The sequence below is a fragment of the Capsicum annuum genome, chromosome 3, assembly GCF_002878395.1.
Source record: "Capsicum annuum cultivar UCD-10X-F1 chromosome 3, UCD10Xv1.1, whole genome shotgun sequence".
NCBI classification, from domain to species: domain Eukaryota; kingdom Viridiplantae; phylum Streptophyta; class Magnoliopsida; order Solanales; family Solanaceae; genus Capsicum; species Capsicum annuum.
Genome location: NC_061113.1, coordinates 195851035 through 195869648, shown reverse-complemented (window position 1 = coordinate 195869648; position 18614 = coordinate 195851035).

The following is an 18614-nucleotide window of genomic DNA, read 5'->3' as shown; positions in this document are numbered from 1 at the left end:
ATATATATATATATATTTTAGTATATACTTTATTTAAAGTAGTACATGTTATTGAATGGTGCGTATATATGTGTATATATCTTCTATAGACGTATATCTTTAACGTATACAAGTGTATATGTTCTATAAATTAGTATGTAACTATATATATATACATATTGTTGTATATATATATGTATATATTAGTATATATTTTATTTGAAGCAGTACATATATATTGAATGGTGCGTATATATGTGTATATATCTTCTAAAGTAGTATATATTTAACGTATACAAGTGTATATGTTTTATAAATTAGTATGTAAATATATATATATATATATATATATATATATATATATATATATATTGTAGTATATACTTTATTTAAAGTAGTACATATATATTGAATGGTCAGTATATATGTGTATATATCTTCTATAGACGTATATCTTTAACGCATACAAGTGTACATGTTTTATAAATTAGTATGTAACTATATATATATATATATATATACATATTGTTGTATATAAATATATGTATATTGTAGTATATATTTTATTTAAAGTAGTACATTTATATTGAATGGTGCATATATATGTGTATATATCTTCTAAAGTAGTATATATTTAACATATACATGTGTATATGTTTTATAAAGTAGTATATATTTAACATATACATGTAGTTTATGTTTTATTTAAAGTAGACAAGTAGTACATAAATATTGAATGGTGCGTATACATGTGTATATATCTTCTATAAGCGTATATATTTAACGTATAAATGTGTATATATTTTATAAATTAGTATATAAATATATATATATATATATATATATATATATATATATATATATATTGTAGTGTATATACATATTATACTATTATAGCATATGTTTTTTTTAAAGAAGTATGTATAGTCATATATAATTATATATTGAATGGTACGTATATATGTGTAACTGTTTATATATTTTTTAAAAATATATATTGTATATTAGAGTGTATATAGCGTATATAATTGTAGCGTATATAGTGTATATTGGATTTTTTATTTTTTTTAAACGGGTTTAACCAGTTTTTAACCGGGTTTGACCGGGTTGTAATGGGTTTGACTGGGTTGGGTTAAGTGGGCTAAGTTAAGGTGAGTTTTAATTTTTTTATTGTTGGGCCTGGATCGGCCCGGCCCATCTATTGCCAAAATCGGCCCTTAACCGGCCCTCAACCCGGTTAAAATAGAAGGGACGGTTTCAGGTTGGCCCTGCCCGGTCTGTTCGACACTCCTAGTTCCATGTATAGTATGCAAAGGTTCGGCAAAAATGGAACGTTCGAAGCATAAGCAGAACTTACCACTAACTCAGAACATCTGAAGACCTTATCACTACCTAAGATACTCAGATATAGAAAATCAAAAATCAAAGTTTCACAGCATTTAGAACAAACGAAATTGGGATTTCATCAAACCCATACTGGAACAATTTTACCTCGAATCACAAGATTCAGTGAAATTGACCTTCAATACCGCTTGATCACCGTCTCCGTTACCACTCCACCGTAACCTTCACCACCAATTTTTGAGAGAGAACACAGAGAAAAGAGAGCCAAGTGGGTAGTACCCTAGCTTATTGAGATACAAATGAGAGAGAGAATTGGGAAAGTTGTGTACGTGATATGTTTAGTTTATATTTTATATAAATTATTTAATAATTAAATATAGATTTCTGACTACTTCAATCGGGTAGAAATTTAATATATTTAATTATTTAATGTTTCTGACTACACTGGTCGGTGGTATATTTGACATATTTAATTATTTATTTATTTTGGCTACTTCAGTCGGTTATATATTTAATACACTCAAATTATATATTTTAAAAAATTATTTATAAGATTTTCGAGTACAATAGTCGGAAATATTTTTATTATATTTAATTATTTAATATTTTTAACTACATTAGTCGGTTATATATTTGTTAAAATTTAATTATATATTTAAATTAATTAATATAATTTAATTAAATATTTAAATTAATTAATACAATGTGAAAGGCTACCTGTAACTTATATTTTATATAATTATTTATTTAATAATTAAATATAATATTCCGACCACTACAGTCGAGTACAAATTAAATATATGTAATTATTTAATATTTTTTACTACAGTAGTCGGATAAATTTAATATATTACAGAGAAGCCTTTTGTAATGCATTTAGTAATATATTTATTTAATGTATTTAGTAGTAATATAATTAATAATATATTTAATTATTAATTTTTTGTATAAGGGTATGATTATATGTTTAGTCATATATTTATTTAGTATTTTTGACTACAGTGGTCGGAAATATATATTTAATAATTTATTTAAATAATTATTTAATTTTTGTATAAGGATCTGATTATATATTTAGTAATATATTTATTTAATTATTTATATTTTCGACTACGGTGGTCGGAAATGCATATATAATAATTTATTTAAATAATTATTTAATTTCCGTATAAGGATCTAATTATATATTTACTAATATATTTATTTAATTATTTTTATTTTCAACTACAATAGTCAGAATATATATTTTCCAAAATTTACCGCCAAATATTCTGACTGTTGTAGTCACAAATAGTATCGAAAAAATATTTGGTAAGAAATAAAAATTAAAAAATAAATTTTTCAACTGAAGTAATCGAAAATTTGCGACTAATTTTTTTCAGTTGGAAAATAGCGAATTTTTGGTAGTGACTATCATCGAGGTATATCATGTCTATTATAGAATACGTAGTTTTTTGTGGTGAAGTTTTGGATGAATGGGAGGAGGCTCCTAAATGTTGGATTTGAAAATCCATATCTAAGGAGACAGTGTCCATTGCCCTTCGTTGCAATGGTTTATGCGCCGACATGGTTAAAAGCATACTGAAGAGCAAAGAATTAAGTTGCAATCCATGAGACATGGTCATTAGTTATTTGATGAACAGGGGGAGGAAAATCTATCCAACATTTATAAAGAATGATAGATACGTGGAATTGTACATGCTTTAATTTGTGTTTATTCCAATAATTTCAGGTCTATTTTATGGGTTAAAGTTGTTAAAAGGTTTCAGGAACAAGCTTCCATATCAGCCCACCCCCACACCCAATAGTGGATGATAACTCAATGGGATATGAGTGAATGGATGATCATGCATGGGAAGATTATGAATAATATGAAAAAGAAGAGTGTGAAGGAGGTGCCAAGGGGCAGTCCGGACCACAAGTAAGCCACTCTTTCTCGAATGGCACCGATCTTTATGTAGGATAAATATTCAAGGATAAGAAAATATTGAATCTTTTCTTAAATAAGACGTCGGTGAAGAAGTATTTCAATTACACTATGAACAGGACTTGTAAGAAATACTACAAGGTGAGGTGTGTAGATCGTACCTATTGGCAGATAGTGTGTTCAGGTGCAAACGGAGCATCAGGTAGGTTTCAAATCTACAAGTACATCGGTGAGCATAGTTGTGGCATTGTACATGTCACAAACAAGCACAAGAATGTCATTGTAGACGTCATTGTCTCACTTTCTTTAAAGTTTTTCATTAACAACAAAGGTCTAAGCCTGAGAGAGATCGATAGGATCGTTTTTAGGGATCTACATTGTAGGTTGGGCTATTGGAAAGGTTGGATGGAAGGCATCATTGAGAAGAACATAGTTCGAAGAACACCTAGTCACGGATATGCAGTGCTATCTACTTTTTCATATGTTTTTAATGGCCTCAATCCTGAGTCAATAAACTCTCTCAAGGTTGAGGAGGAGTTAGGCAGGTTTATGTACTACTTTATGGCGTTTGGGGCTTACATCCATAGATATACATACATGAGTAAGGTAGTTGCCATTAATGGCATTCATTTTTCTGGAAAGTACAAGGGTTTGCCGTTGTTCACTATAGCACAAGATACACAAAATTATATCTATCCCTTAGTGTATTGTATCATGGACAAGGAGAATGATGCACTATGGGGCTTCTTCTTCGATAAGCTTAAGTCTGTTGTCGTCTATGAACCTGAATTATGCATTATCTCTAACAGACACATAAGCATAGCTAACGGCCTCACAAAGCATTATCCGTGTGCGAGTCAGGAGTGTTTATGAGGGATCTTAGTGAAAATATTTTAAAGAACTACCATTCTGGAGATTATCTCAAAGTGTACTACCATGCGGCCAAAGCATACACGTTGGATGAGCTTAATGACTACTTCAACTTGCTTAAAGAAAAATAGCTCGGCGCAGCAACCTGTCTCGAGCATGACATTGATTTGAAAAATAGAGCAGGTCTCACTTTCCAGGAAATAAATTTAATGTCATGATCACAAACATCGTCGGGTCACTCAATGCAATATTGCTTGATGAAAGAATGTATCCAATGGCCCCTATCTTCAATTCAACTACTCTTAGGCATGTGAAAATATTCAAAAAGAGGTATATAGCGGTGAGCAATTCAACAAATACATTTGTTCTTAAAGCCGAGAAGATCTTAAGGAAAAACATGAACGAGGGTGACACATTTTATGTGAACAACATAAATGGAAGCACTGACGAATTCACCATGATTGATTATGTTCCTTCCGCAAAAGCCAATCTATCAAAAAAGGTCATGTTCTTGCAGGAAGTATGACTTGATGAAATTGCCATGCGCTCATGCAATGGTAGCCTTATGAATAAAGCATGGGGCGATTATGGTAATAACCTGTACAACTGCTCTTCTTCCATATATTCGAAAGGATCATACGTCTCTGCATACTTGGAAACTATTTGTGCAGTACCTTTAGAGTCGAAATGGATTGTGTCGCGAGAGTATCAACAATGCAGGTTCTTCCACTAAATTTTGATCCCAAAGGAGGAGGGTGAAATATGTTACGGGCGTGTTGTAGTATTTCAGGCCCAAGAGAAAGAACAAGTTCTCCATATGCAAAAGATCAGGTCATAAGAGAATAACATATAGCCTTAACGTAGGAAGATAGGATTGACATTGTATCTTCTTTTTGTTTTGTCAAAGGCACTAGACATGTTGTAATACCACTGTCACTATTTTGTTTTCAAATGTAATGAAGTGCAGTTAAAATCGACTTTGCTTGTTTTATATTATCGATCATAATTTGTTTTTTATATATTATTTAGGAAATTGATTATAAACTATAGTCATCGACAAACCATTAAATATATAATAAATCTATGCATTGTCTACTTAGTAAATACTAAATACATAATAGATAATAAATCTTTCTACTGTCTATTAACAAAATCCTATTCCAAATATACTGAATAATTCATATAATAATGACACTTGGGAAAAGGTACCGAATTGAAAAGACTCGGCTGTCGCAACTACTGCGACTTTTTATTTCCTATTCTCACACACCCCATTCGTCTACCCATGATATATGTGTAGCAATGATTGGTCCATCCATTTCTCCTCTGGTCTACTTAAGAAAGCTACTGGTCTATTGTAAACCCACTTTATCTTTCTCAGTAAGTAGACAAGTACAATAATGGCCAGAAGAGTGTATAATCTCTGACCCCTTCAAAGATTGCAAACCACAAGAAACCAAGATCTGATCCAATTAAGTTGTGATCTGGACTTCCTGTTCCAAGGCCTTGCCACTGATTAACGACATCTTGACATGGAGCTCCATTGAATGGCCCGCTTCCTTCGGGCCATAGCGGAAAGGATCCATCTCAACCCCAACTACCTCATCGCCCCATTATTCCCCTAATGTAGTGTAGTTTAGTACAGTTTAGTGTTTTTTTGTTGTTTGTTAAATTTCATTGCGGAAGCTTTCATGGTGGCTTGATTTTGTAAATTAAAGCTTCCCTTTTTACCTTTTTTGCTGGGTTTTATTCAAATATTGATGCATATAATTGCAATGAGCTTGTTTAATGTAAAATCTTCCATTTCTCTATAACATTGTGTTAAATTTATCTTCAACATAGTCTTAAATTTCTATTTTTTTGTCCCATTATATATGTAATGACAATGTAATAACAACTTCTAGTTTTTCTTCCTATATTCCGGTAATAGCAATTTTTGATAATATAATAGCAATAATGTAATATCAATTCTTGATAAATGTAATAGCAATGTAATTGCGGTCTAAAGAATATTCATGACCCAACCCGACCCCGAGATTTCTCGTATGGGTATGCTAAGACCAACTAGGACCAGGGACCGCCCCCTGTTACCCAACCCAACTACCTATATCTAGCCTTAGATGAGGTTAATTTTGAACATATAACAAGATAATGTTATTATTATCATTAAGACTCTGGGATAGTGTCACAATCGTGACCGACCCAACCGAGTTTGATCGTACCGCAACAACTTTCCAACTATAACACCCAAACCATAAACCATAAACCATAAACCAAAAGGGAATACCAAAACATAATATGAAAATCAATCCCAAAATATAGTAGGATAGAATAACCAACAATATCGTCCAATGATGTTAGCCCGCCAGCTTATTCCAATTCCAAGGCCGACACCAATACCGATCCTACCCATACCAACCCCAAGAGTACCACAAAGCCTCTATTCAAAAAAGTAAATAAATTCGGTTGGGACATGCCCCCAACCATGGCCAAAACAAATGTCCAAAATAAAAGATAAGTGTCTAAATAAACCCATAACATAAAGTAATGCCTTCCAAAAGGATGAAAGCTCACCACATCAGTCTAAATGCTGATACCAAATCCATGTGCTAAACAGAAAGAGGAGAATCATTGATTCCTACATAGCATGGGTATACAGCTTCCAGTAGACGAGGTTAGCAAATGGCCTCTAGCATTAATCTCAGGATAAGGATAAAATAAAGCCAATCATAAAACCAAGTGAAATTATCCATAATGCATACAACCATACATATATATAAGTTTCTAGAAAGGGAACCAGGTTTAATATGTATTTAAAACCTTTTACCTGGTCTTTGTAGCTTTGTTGTCCTAACTATCCATGGGCCATATGGGTTTATCTACCCCTGCTGAAAGGGACATAGTATGTGTAGCCATAAAACTAGGGAATATCCCATGGGATGACTAGTACATACCTCTATTATAAAATGTGACACTTGCACGAGGCCATCGAAGACCCCGTATATCAGCAAATATGAGTTTCCGCTTTTGGTCCCCTTGGGACCGCCACCTTCCACAATGTAGCTACACACCCTGCGATTAATGCCTAGTTAAAACCATGTCCAAACAATCCATTTACCATTTACTAACCAAGTCCAATATTAGTGGTATCTTCATACCACCCCATTACTTACAAGTAATATCTATAGATAAACTATTTAGGTTAAGGGGACCTTAGGTGCCCTTCAAAATCCATATTAAATCCACTTGGAAAACTTCCATATTCTCTACAAGCATAACCATTTATCATTTAGCCTTTTTAAACCATGCATAGATCCTTTATCTAGTTTAAAACATACAAGCATTCCATTAAAAGAAGTCAATGCAATGAACATATCTTTATAAGTATTTTATCAAACACCTTGGGGGCATAATATAGTTAAAACCAATTTCAAGACCACTAAACCATTACCATGCAATTCAATTGTCCAAAACCACCATTAATGCATATAAAATCATAATTAAAGTCATAGGAAATCATAACCAAGCATTTAACATCAAAACCCCTAAATAATAGTGGAAAACCATAATCATAAAATAGTAAAATCATGAAATCAATTATATAAAACATGCATTTAGTTGAAATTACAATGATTAAAGAGAATCATGCCTTATACCAAAGGATTGATGGAAAAATCACCAAAACAAGCCCCAAAGAAATCTGTACGATGAAACCCTAGCCTTCTTGCCCCAAAAGCTCTTGAGAGAATTATGAGATGTTTTGAAATAGTTTCTAAGTGTTAATAAATAGAATAATAGGGTAAATAACCATCCTAAGTGTATTATAAGTCATGGATCCTAGTTAGGGTAAGTAGGGAAATATCCAAAATACCCCCACTTAAATCCCTTAAAAACCCATCACAAGAATATGACTGACCTATACGAGTCGTACCCTCTTATATGATTAGTATCCACCACTCATATCCAAGCCTTAACCCTTGGATCAAACACTGTCCAGTATATGACTCATCCAACCAAGTCGTAACCAAAGCATACGATCTGTACCCATAACCTGTATCCCTGGTAGAATGAAATACCAAGAGGATCAAACACTGCCCACCATACGAGTCCTTGATATGACTTATACCAATTTCTTATGACTCATACCCTTAATTCGTAACCATTCTAGTGACCAAAACTATCCCACCAACTAACTATGGATAGTATACAATAGGACCATACCACTCGTACCCCAGCATACGGCTCATATCCATGAGTCATATTAGGTCTGGAGAATGGATTTTTAAGAAATTTTCTAAGGGTCAAAACCCAGGTTGTTTCAATTTATGTCTTTAATAATCTACCTGTTAGGTTTACTATAGACCATATCATTGTACAGCCTAAAAGGCCTGTAATTTTAAATAAGGCCAAAAGAATGTTTATGAAACACCCTGGGTTCTGGTCCTTGGAAAATTTCTTGGGTTTTGAGACTTTTTCTCATCATACAAGCCGTATGGTGAAGGTACGAGTTAGGTGACCCATCTCATATATTGGACAATGTCCAACCCTATTGATTCTGTTATGGGTACGGGTTAAGGGTACTTATCGTTTGGTTGGATACGAGTTGGTCTTGGTGGTCGTATATTGGACAATGTTGGGGTCCAAGTGGTTGCCTACGGTACGAGTGGTGGGTACCACTCATATGATAAGGTACAATTTGGGTGGGTAGTCGTACACACCTGCATGAATTCTTTTATAGTTTAAGTTATGGGTATTTTAAATATTTTCTCTCTTAACCCATCATGACCCCATGACCTAAAACACTATTAGGACTTTATTTACCCTATTATTTTAATCTTAAAAACTTAAAAACTCTGTCAAATCTTTCTCAATAACTTGGGTTAAGCAAAGGCTAGGGTTTTTTTCAAGGTGGCCAATTAAGGATCTAAAGGGTGATTTCTCTCTATCTTCATCATAATCTAAGGCATATTGCTCCTCCTCCATTTTTAGTTCAATTAAAGGTATGTTTTATGAATGTTTTTCAAGGCATAATTGTGATATGGTTTTGGGTTTTGAATTAGATGTTGGGGGTTATGGTTATTAGTGGTTGATTTATATTTTCCCATGTATTTACTTATGGTTTTCATATTATAATGGCAGTTTGAACACGTGCTTGCATGGGGATGGTCAATTGGTACTTGGTTTTGATTTTGGAAACTATATGCCCTCAACATGTTTGTTACAATGCCTATGAGAATGCTTTTATTACATAATTGGACTTTTATTGAAAATTTTACATGGTATAATATGGTAATGGAACCTAAGTTGGTTAAGTTTTAATGGAAAAATGGTAAGGCCTTGGTGGCCATGGATTTGATTTAAAACTTTATGGGGTACACGGTAATCCCCCAAGTGAATCTAATAATAGAACCTATGGAGTACATGGGAATCCCCTAAGTGTTCGCTAAGGACATTGCTTGTAAGATATAGTCGGTATGAAGATACTTAATAATACATAAAATTGGTGGTTTAGTTGTATGCTAATGGTTTTAATTGGGCAATAATGGTGGGTTATGATAGCTAACCATGAAGATGTGAGTCCAATAGACGTACACTGAAAACTCATGTTTGTCTATATGAGGATTGGTCATAGAGAGCATATACTTGTGGGTACACAGGAATCTCTTAAGTTATACTTGTATATATATATCATGGAGGGTGAAAGGTACATAGGAATCCCTTCCCCTATGATATCTCCAATTCATGTGTCTACACATACTAGGGCCCGTTCAGGAGGTAACACTGGACCCATATAGCCCATGGGTGGTTCTAGGACGATTAAGATACACAAACCTAGGCTAATGGTTTTAAAGGCATGCTAAATTTGGTTCTCTTTCCTGATATGGATTATACATGTATATGTATGAATGTGCTTACATATAGTTATTTAATTGGTTTCAAATGTTGGCATTATTTTATCTTTATCCTAAGTGCATGCTAGCATGTACCCACTAACCCATCTTCGGGCACTATATCCCCACACGATGCAGGAATTGAATATACTACTCCTCTTACTTAGTGATCAAATTTGTGAATATTTTAGAGTTGGATTGAAGTGGTGAGCTTTCATACTCCAGAAGGCTCCATTTTATGTTATGGTCTTGTCTTTATACTTTGGTTATTTCGTCGACTTTGGTTTTGGTTATGGTCGGGGGCATGTCCCAATCAGATACTATTTTACTTCTGGATAGACGCTTTGTGAGATTACTATGGGTTGGTATGGGTGGTGTCGGGATTAGTGTCCGCCTTGGCATTGGTATAGGTATTATGGCTGATACCAATTGACTGTATTTGATTTATAATTATTCTATTTTGTTATGTTATATATATATATATACATATGTTTGAAATTCATCCAACTTATGGTGTAGGGCAATTATGGTTAGGTATTAGGGGTGGTCTCTAGTCTCGATTGGGCTTGAGGTACCCGACATAACTAGGTCCTAGTTCGAGTCATGTCAGATTGGTATCAGAGATCTAGGTTCACGGTCAATTGGGATTCTACAAAGCCGTGTCGAGTAGAGTCTCTTTTAAGGGTGTGTAGTATGCCTCACTCATAAAAAAGAGGCTATAAGACATTTAGAAATATTTCTCTTCCGTGTGTTCTATTTTCAAGCTTGGAGTCTAAGTCCTAGAATCTTTTCTAATTCCCATTTATTTTCTTTTCAAATTATGTCTCAATGATATGAAATTCGTAGAACTCTTCTGTTGCAACTGGGGATAATATTATGGGACACACTCTACTGATAAGATCCATACTCTATATAGGGGTCTAATTTCAGATTGTTCTAGAGTTTTACCAATTCCCTCTAGTCCTTCTCAGACCCCTCAGGCTTATGTAATGAATGCTGAGTTTCGTTAGTCTATTCATATGTTGGAACAATTAGTAGCTACTCAGTCTGAGAGTGGTATTCCTGTTACTCTATCTTCTAAGGCCACAAGGGTTGGCCATTTCATGAGGTTGAACCTTCAGACCTTTATAGGTGCTAAGGTAGAGGACGATCTTCAGAGTTTTTTGGATAACATGGAAAAGATTTTTAGGGTTATACATGCCATAAATGTGGAAGGGATGGAGTTGCGGCCTACCAGCTAAAAGATATGGCATACTAATGGTACGAGGAATGGGATCAAGCAAGGGGTGACACTGATGAGTCATCATTGTAGAATGATTTATCTAATGCATTTTTATATCACTTCTTTTCTCAGGAGTTGAGGGAAGCAAAAGAGGAGGAGTTTGTTAATCTGAAATAAGGAAAGATGTTGTCAAAGAGTATGACTTGAAGTTTCACCAGTTATCTCGGTATGCTCTAGAGATGGTATCTGATATGAGGGTCTAGATGAGAAAGTTTTCTTTGGTACTGTCTCATGAGTTGATCCTTGAAAGTAAGGTTACCTTGCTGATCAAGGACATGAATATCTCTAGGTAGGTTGTCTACATGCAATGAGTAGAGAAAGAATAGAAAAAGTAGCTTAAGTAAGAGGTAGGGAAAGAAGTTTAGTTTCTCTAAGTAGGGTTGTGGCTAACAACAGAGCGGCAGGGATGGTGGTAAGTGGCCCAAGAAGAAATGGGGCAATTTTGGGTCCTACTCGATGGCTAGTACTCCCTACCCAAAGCTGTTGGGTTAAAGGCAAATCCATAGTGGTGACAACTTTAGGGCACAGGGTGCCCAATCTTAGGCTAGTGGGGCTCAATCAGCTCTATTATGTCCTTTTTGTAGGTTTTGTGGTCATCTATATAGGGATTTTAGTGATGAGAGAAGGGATAAGTTCTTCAGTTGTGGTCAGCCAGGCAATATGGTTAGAAACTATCCTGTTGGTAAGGTTGACTCTGGGGAAAACAAAGTTTCGATTGCTTCGTCTTCAGCTCCAGCACCAAAGGGTTCGCTATCTAGTTTCAGCACTTAACAAAATTATCTTTATGCACTTACTATCTGGCAAAAATCTGAGGCATTTCCTAATTTTATTACTGGTATATTGCAATTCTTTTCTTGTGATGTGTACTGGTTACTTGATTTAGGGTCCACTCTCTCTTATGTGACCCCAGTTATGGCTGTGTATTTTAATTTTAGTTCGGAGTATATTTCAGACCCTTTCTCTATTTCTACCTCGGTAGGTGACTCTACGATTGCTAAAAGAGTCTATAGTAGGTGTATGGTATCTATTGGTAGTAAGCAGACTTTGGTGGATTTGTATGAATTAGATATAATAGATTTCGATGTAATTCTGGGGATGGATTGGTTGCACTCATTCTATTCGTCCTTATATTATTGGACCCATAGAGTTGATTTTAAATTCCCTAACGAGCTGGTTATTGAGTAAGAGGGTGATTCCCTGGCTCCTAAGGGAAATTTTATATTATATTTTAGAGCTTAGAGATTAATCTCCAAGGGGTGTCTTTATCATTTGGTCTGGGTTAAAGATTCTAACTCGGAGGGTCCTTCTTTGCATTCAGTTCCAGTGGTGAATAAATTTCCTAAGCTCTTCCTTGATAACCTTCCTGGTGTTTCTCCTAATAGTGAGATTGAGTTTGGGATTGATCTTGTTCCAGACATTCATCTAATTTCTATTCCTCCATATAGGATGGCTCCGGCTAAGTTGAAAGAGCTTAAGGAATAACTAAAAGATCTTTTGTATAAAGGTTTCATCCATTCTAGTGAGTCCCCATAGGGTGCATCAGTGTTGTTTGTGCATAAGAAGGACGATTCCCTTCAAATATGTATTGATTACCATTAATTAAATAAGGTAACAGTAAAGAATAAGTACCCTCTTCCAAGGATAAATGACTTATTTGATCAGTTGCAGGGTGCCAAATTTTTTTAAAAGATTAGTCTTCGATCTGGCTATCATCAGCTTAAGATTAGGGAGGTGGATATCCTTAAGACAACTTTTCATACCTGGTATAGGCATTTCAAGTTCTTGGTGATGTCGTTTGGTTTGACCAATGCCCCAGAGGCATTCATAGATTTGATGAATAGGGTCTTCCATTAGTTTCTGTACTTGTTCATCATTGTGTTCATAGAAAATATTTTGGTATACTCTATGAGTGAGGTGGCTCATGCCAATTATCCTCGAGTTGTATTGCAGACTCTGAAATAATAATAGTTGTATGCCAAATTCTCTAAATGTGAGTTTTATTGAATGTTGTCACTTTTCTGAGTCATATTATTTCTAGTAAAGGGATCATGGTAGATTTACAGAAGATTGTTGTGGTTAAGAAGTGGCCTGGACCTATGACTCCAGTCGATATTCAAAGCTTCTTAGGTTTTGTAGGTTATTACATGAGGTTTGTGTAAAGTTTTTCTTCTATAGCTGCCCTAGTGACTAAGTTGACTTAGAATAAGGTAAAGTTCTTATGGTCTGATGCGTGTGAGGTTAGTTTTGAGAAGCTGAAGGATAAGCTAACTTCGGCTCTGGTTTGGACTTTACCTGAAGGCACTAATGGGTTTGTGGTTTACTTTGATACATCCCGTGTAGGACTTAGTTGTGTTCTGATATAGCATGGTAAGGTGATAGCCTATGCTTATAGGCAGTTGAAGGTGCATAAGAGGAATTATCCTACTCATGATTTGGAGTTGTTAGACGTGGTGTTTGCGCTGAAAATCTGGCGGCACTATTTGTATGGAGTGCAGTGGATATCTTTTCTGATCACTAAAGCCTGTAGTATATGTTAACACAGAAATAGATTAACATCAAGCAAAGAAAATGGCTTGATCTTCTTAAGGATTATGACATGAGTCTTTACTACCATCCAAGTAAAGTTAATGTTATTGATGCTCTTAGATGGTTGTCCATGGGGAGTCTAGCTCATGTGGATAAGGAGAGGCGGGAGTTGATGTAATGCCCCACATTTTGGTCTACAATATAGACCATGATTCTGATGCGTTGATAATCCCAAAGTCATAAATCCTATGCCAATATGGCATGTTAATTATTTGCGTAGTACGTAAATCCATTCAAGCTTGAATTTAGACCATAGAGGTCCTTTGACTCAAGGACGAGTTGAAAACTACTTTGATCGATTAAGTTTAAGTGGACATTATAATTTGTGTCAACTTTTATTGACTATGACTCTTTGTATATGTTGAATTAGAGAGCCTACTATGTGTAAAATCATAGGTTTTCGAGTTAGCTTTCCAACGATACCAATTTTGCTAAAATCCAGCACCCGAGCAAGAAGTTATGGTCTTTCAAAGTAGAACGTGTCGCCTAACCAATCGCACATGGCCACTGGAAAGCATATGTGATATCATAGGCGGCGCCTATGTAAATACAGGCGATAGCATAGGCAGCGCCTATGTAAATATAGGTGATATCATAGGCGGCGCCTATGTAAATATAGGCGATATCATATGTGGCACCTATGTAATGGTTTCAAGTGACTTAAACACTCCGTTTTTGGGGCAAAATGGTCCTTTTTCCACCCTTATTCAGCCATAAACATGAAATTCAGTCCCCAATTCTCCAAAATACATCAACCTTCATCTAAAAATTCTCAAGAACACTCCCAAGGGTTTCAAACTAAAAACCCAAATAAATCAAGATTCAACCGTGGGTTTTCAAAATTGATTAGAGATTCGAAATCCCCAATCCACAGGCTTCAAGAAGCACCCATTATTTTCTGAAATAGAGATATGCGGGATTTTCATAAATTCTCATGGGCATAGAAAAATCATGTTTTAGAATGGGGTTTTTGAATCTATGTATATATTCATGTATTAAATGTTTTAACATCATTGTTTTGGTCTTTTGACCTCTCCCAAAGTGATTTGAGAATATGAATATATGAAACCATGTATTTAAGAATGAATTCTTGTTGAGAGCATGATTTTCGGTGAATTCTCTCTTATTATGAATTTTTCATATTTCTCATAGCATATGAATTGTTTTGCAATGCATCCTTGAAAAGCACTATATGAAATAGTTGAACTCTTGTTATGATTTAAAGGTGGTTTTACATCACTAAAGAGGGAATCTAGCATGAATGTTTAATGTTCATAATGCATGTATGAAAGAGTGCATGAATTTGCTAAAGATACTAGACCACCATAAGTTGATGAAGTTTTTGCATGATTTTGACTTGAGTTTCGAAATGTGAAATCTTCTATATCAGTTGCATGTTTTTTATGGTCTAAATTATGTTTTAAATGAAAGATTTACCTTAATGTAGTATGGCTCAGAAATCATGACTTGCAAGTCTTAGTATGACGATACCAATTCAGACCAATGCCATATCAGACTCAGACTAATAGACATTTCAGACTATTATAATTTTAGACATTTAAAATATTGCATATACAGAAAAGGTTAAAAATGGGCATACAGAGATGTTAGGTGGTTCCCTAAAAAGGGCTTGAGTTCAAGCAACTCATTGCCTAAAATCGTGGTTTGCCGACCCGGGTATATTATTATACGCTGACTTAAGTGTCGTGTGGCATATTAGATTCAGGAACTCCAACCCTTGCGGCATACTCGGGTTGGAGGCTTCCCCGCCGAGTCAATGGCGGATTCCATATCGCCCGTGGAATATCAGACTTGTAGGGGATACCACCTAACTTAGAAGTAATACATAGATCACAGTTTGAGATTTACAAACAGGTTACATGTTTTCAGAAGATGCCCATGTGTTTTCAGAAATTGTTTTGCTCTCACGTATTATATATATATATATATATATATATGTTCAATTACTCTATTTTGGATTGTTTTGCGTGCTAGTACATTTGTGCTGACCCTCCTCCTTCTCCTTCCAGGTTCTGAGGCTCAATCTAGGGGTCCAGGTAAATAGTAGATATTTCAGATCGCAGATCAGATTGTGCATTGATGAGCCTTCTATGATCCAGAAGGCCTGTTATTTTCAGATATTTATCTTCAGTTATGTTTTGGTCTACTGGGGGCCTTGTCCCAGTTTTTAGATAGTTTTGTTTAGTTCATAGTAGAGATTTCGCAGACTGAGTCAGACATTATTATTCAGATATATTTTGGATTTCAGTTTTCAGTATTATGATCACATTCAGATTGACCATGTTTCTATATTAGATTTCTATTTCTGCAATATCTTTTATCATATGAATTATGTGCATGATTACCAGATAGGTAGGGGTGTTTTGGGCCTACATGGTTTGGAATGCTCATCACGGCCAAGGCCCCGGTTCAGGTCTTGACAGTTGGTAAAGGACATTCACCATTTGGCTAACCTTGGAGTTTGTCTCCTGGACTCTGGGGATGGGAGAATATTTGTTCAAAAAGTGGAGTAGTCGTCTCTGGGTACTAAAATTAAGGAGAAACAAATGTTAGATCCTGTCTTGATGAAAATCAAGGGTGATGTAGGCGAGTTAAAGGTGATGGTATTTGATATTAGTCGTGATGGTACCTTGTGATATCAAGAAAAGTTATGTATTCTCGATGTTGATGGTTTGCGAGAGAGGATCTTGGCTGAGGCGCATAAATTGCGTTATGTTGTTTATCATGATTCGACAAAGATGTATCATGACCTTAAAGAGATGTATTGGTGGAATGGTATGAATAGGGATGTGACTGATTTTGTGGCCAAGTACATGGTGTGTCAGCAAGTGAAAGTTGAGCACATGAGGCCTGGAGGATTGTATCAAAAAATGGAATTTCCTAAATAGAAATGGGAAGTGATCAACATGGATTTCGTTATCGGTCTTTCTAGATCTAAAAATTAGTTTGATTCAGTTTGGATCATCATGGATAGGATGACAAAGTCGGCTCCCTATTTCCCAGTGATGACTAACTTTTTGGCTGAGGATTATGTGAGGTTGTATCATCATGAGATTGTGAAGCTGCATGGGGTGCCTGTCTCTATCATCTCTGATCGTGGCACGCAGTTTACATTTCACTTTTGGCGGTCATTTCATAAAAGGTTGGGAACTAAGGTGAGTCTTAGTACTACTTTTTACCCACAGTCGGATAGGAAAGCAGAAAGGTCTATTCAAACATTGTCGAATATGATTTATGCGTGTGTGATTGACTATGGTGGTACTTAGGTTGAACATTTACCTCTTATAGAGTTTGCTTACAATAATATCTATCACTTTAGTATTGGGATGACTCCATTTGATGCCTTGTATGGTAGGAGATATAGATCTCTTATTGGGTTTTTGAGGTCGGTGCATAGAGATGTTTGGCCTAGATTTGGTTCACCAAGCCATGAAAAAGGTGAAGTCACTTCAGGATAGGCTTAAGTCTGCCCAAAGTCACTAAAATTCCTATGACAATATGAGGCGATGAGAGTAAGAATTTGATGTTGGGGATAAGGTGTTCTTTATGTTTCTCCCATGAAGGGAGTGATACAGTTTGGTAAAAAAAAAAGCTCAGTCCCCAGTATGTCGGTCTTTACTTGGTCTTGAGAAGGGTTGGTAAGGTTGCATATGAGTTGGAGTTTCCTTCCAGTTTGAGTTTCATTCACCTGGTATTCCATGTTTCTATGTTGAGAAAGTGTATGGGTGATCTGTCTCAAATTGTGCCTAGTAGAGATATTGGTATCTCGGACTCTTTGTCTTATAAGGAGGTCCTAATTGAGATCTTAGATCAACAGGTTCATCGGTTGTAGAAAAAGGATGTAGCTTTAGTTAAGGTTTTATGGAGGAACCACAAGGTTGAAAAGCTACTTGGGAAGCGAAAGAGGACATAAAGTTCAAGTATCCGTCCCTATTTTCTGCTCTGGGGATTCATACGGAAGGTATGTGTTCTTTATCATATCTTTGTTTTCTAACTTGGTTAAAGTAAAGATTGATTCCTTGCATCTTTGTGTTCTAACTTAGTTAAAGGCTGGAATAGGGGTGTAGAGGTTTAAATCGTGCTTGTAGCCTTGTCTATCATTCGAGAATGAATGATCCAAGTAGGGGAGAATTGAAACACCCTGGGTTTTGGTCCTTTGAAAATTTCTTGGGTGTTGAGTCTTATGCTCATCATATGCTCACCATACGAGCCGTATGGTGATGGTGACGTTCAGGTGACCTATCTCGTATGTTGGACAATATCCAACCCCTCTTGATTTTGTTATGGGTACGGGTTAAGGATACTTGATGTATGCTTGGGTATGAGTTGGTCTTGGTGATCGTATGTTGGATAGTGTTAGGGTCCAAGTGGCTGCCTAAGGTACGAATGGTGGGTACCACTCATATGTTAGGGTACATTTTTGGTGGGGTGGTCGTACTCACCTGCAAGAATTCTCTTACAGTTTAAGTTAGCATATTTTGAACATTTCCCCTCTTAACTCATCATGACCCCATGGCCTAAAACACTATTGGGACTTAATTTACCCTATTATTCTAATCTTAAACGCTAAAAAACTCTCTCAAATCTCTCTCAATCTCTTGGGTTAAGCAAAGGCTAGGGTTTCCTTCAAGGTGGTCAATTAAGGCTCTAAAGGGTGATTTATCTGCATCTTCTTCATAATCTAAGGCATGTTACTCCTCTCTCGTTGTTAGTT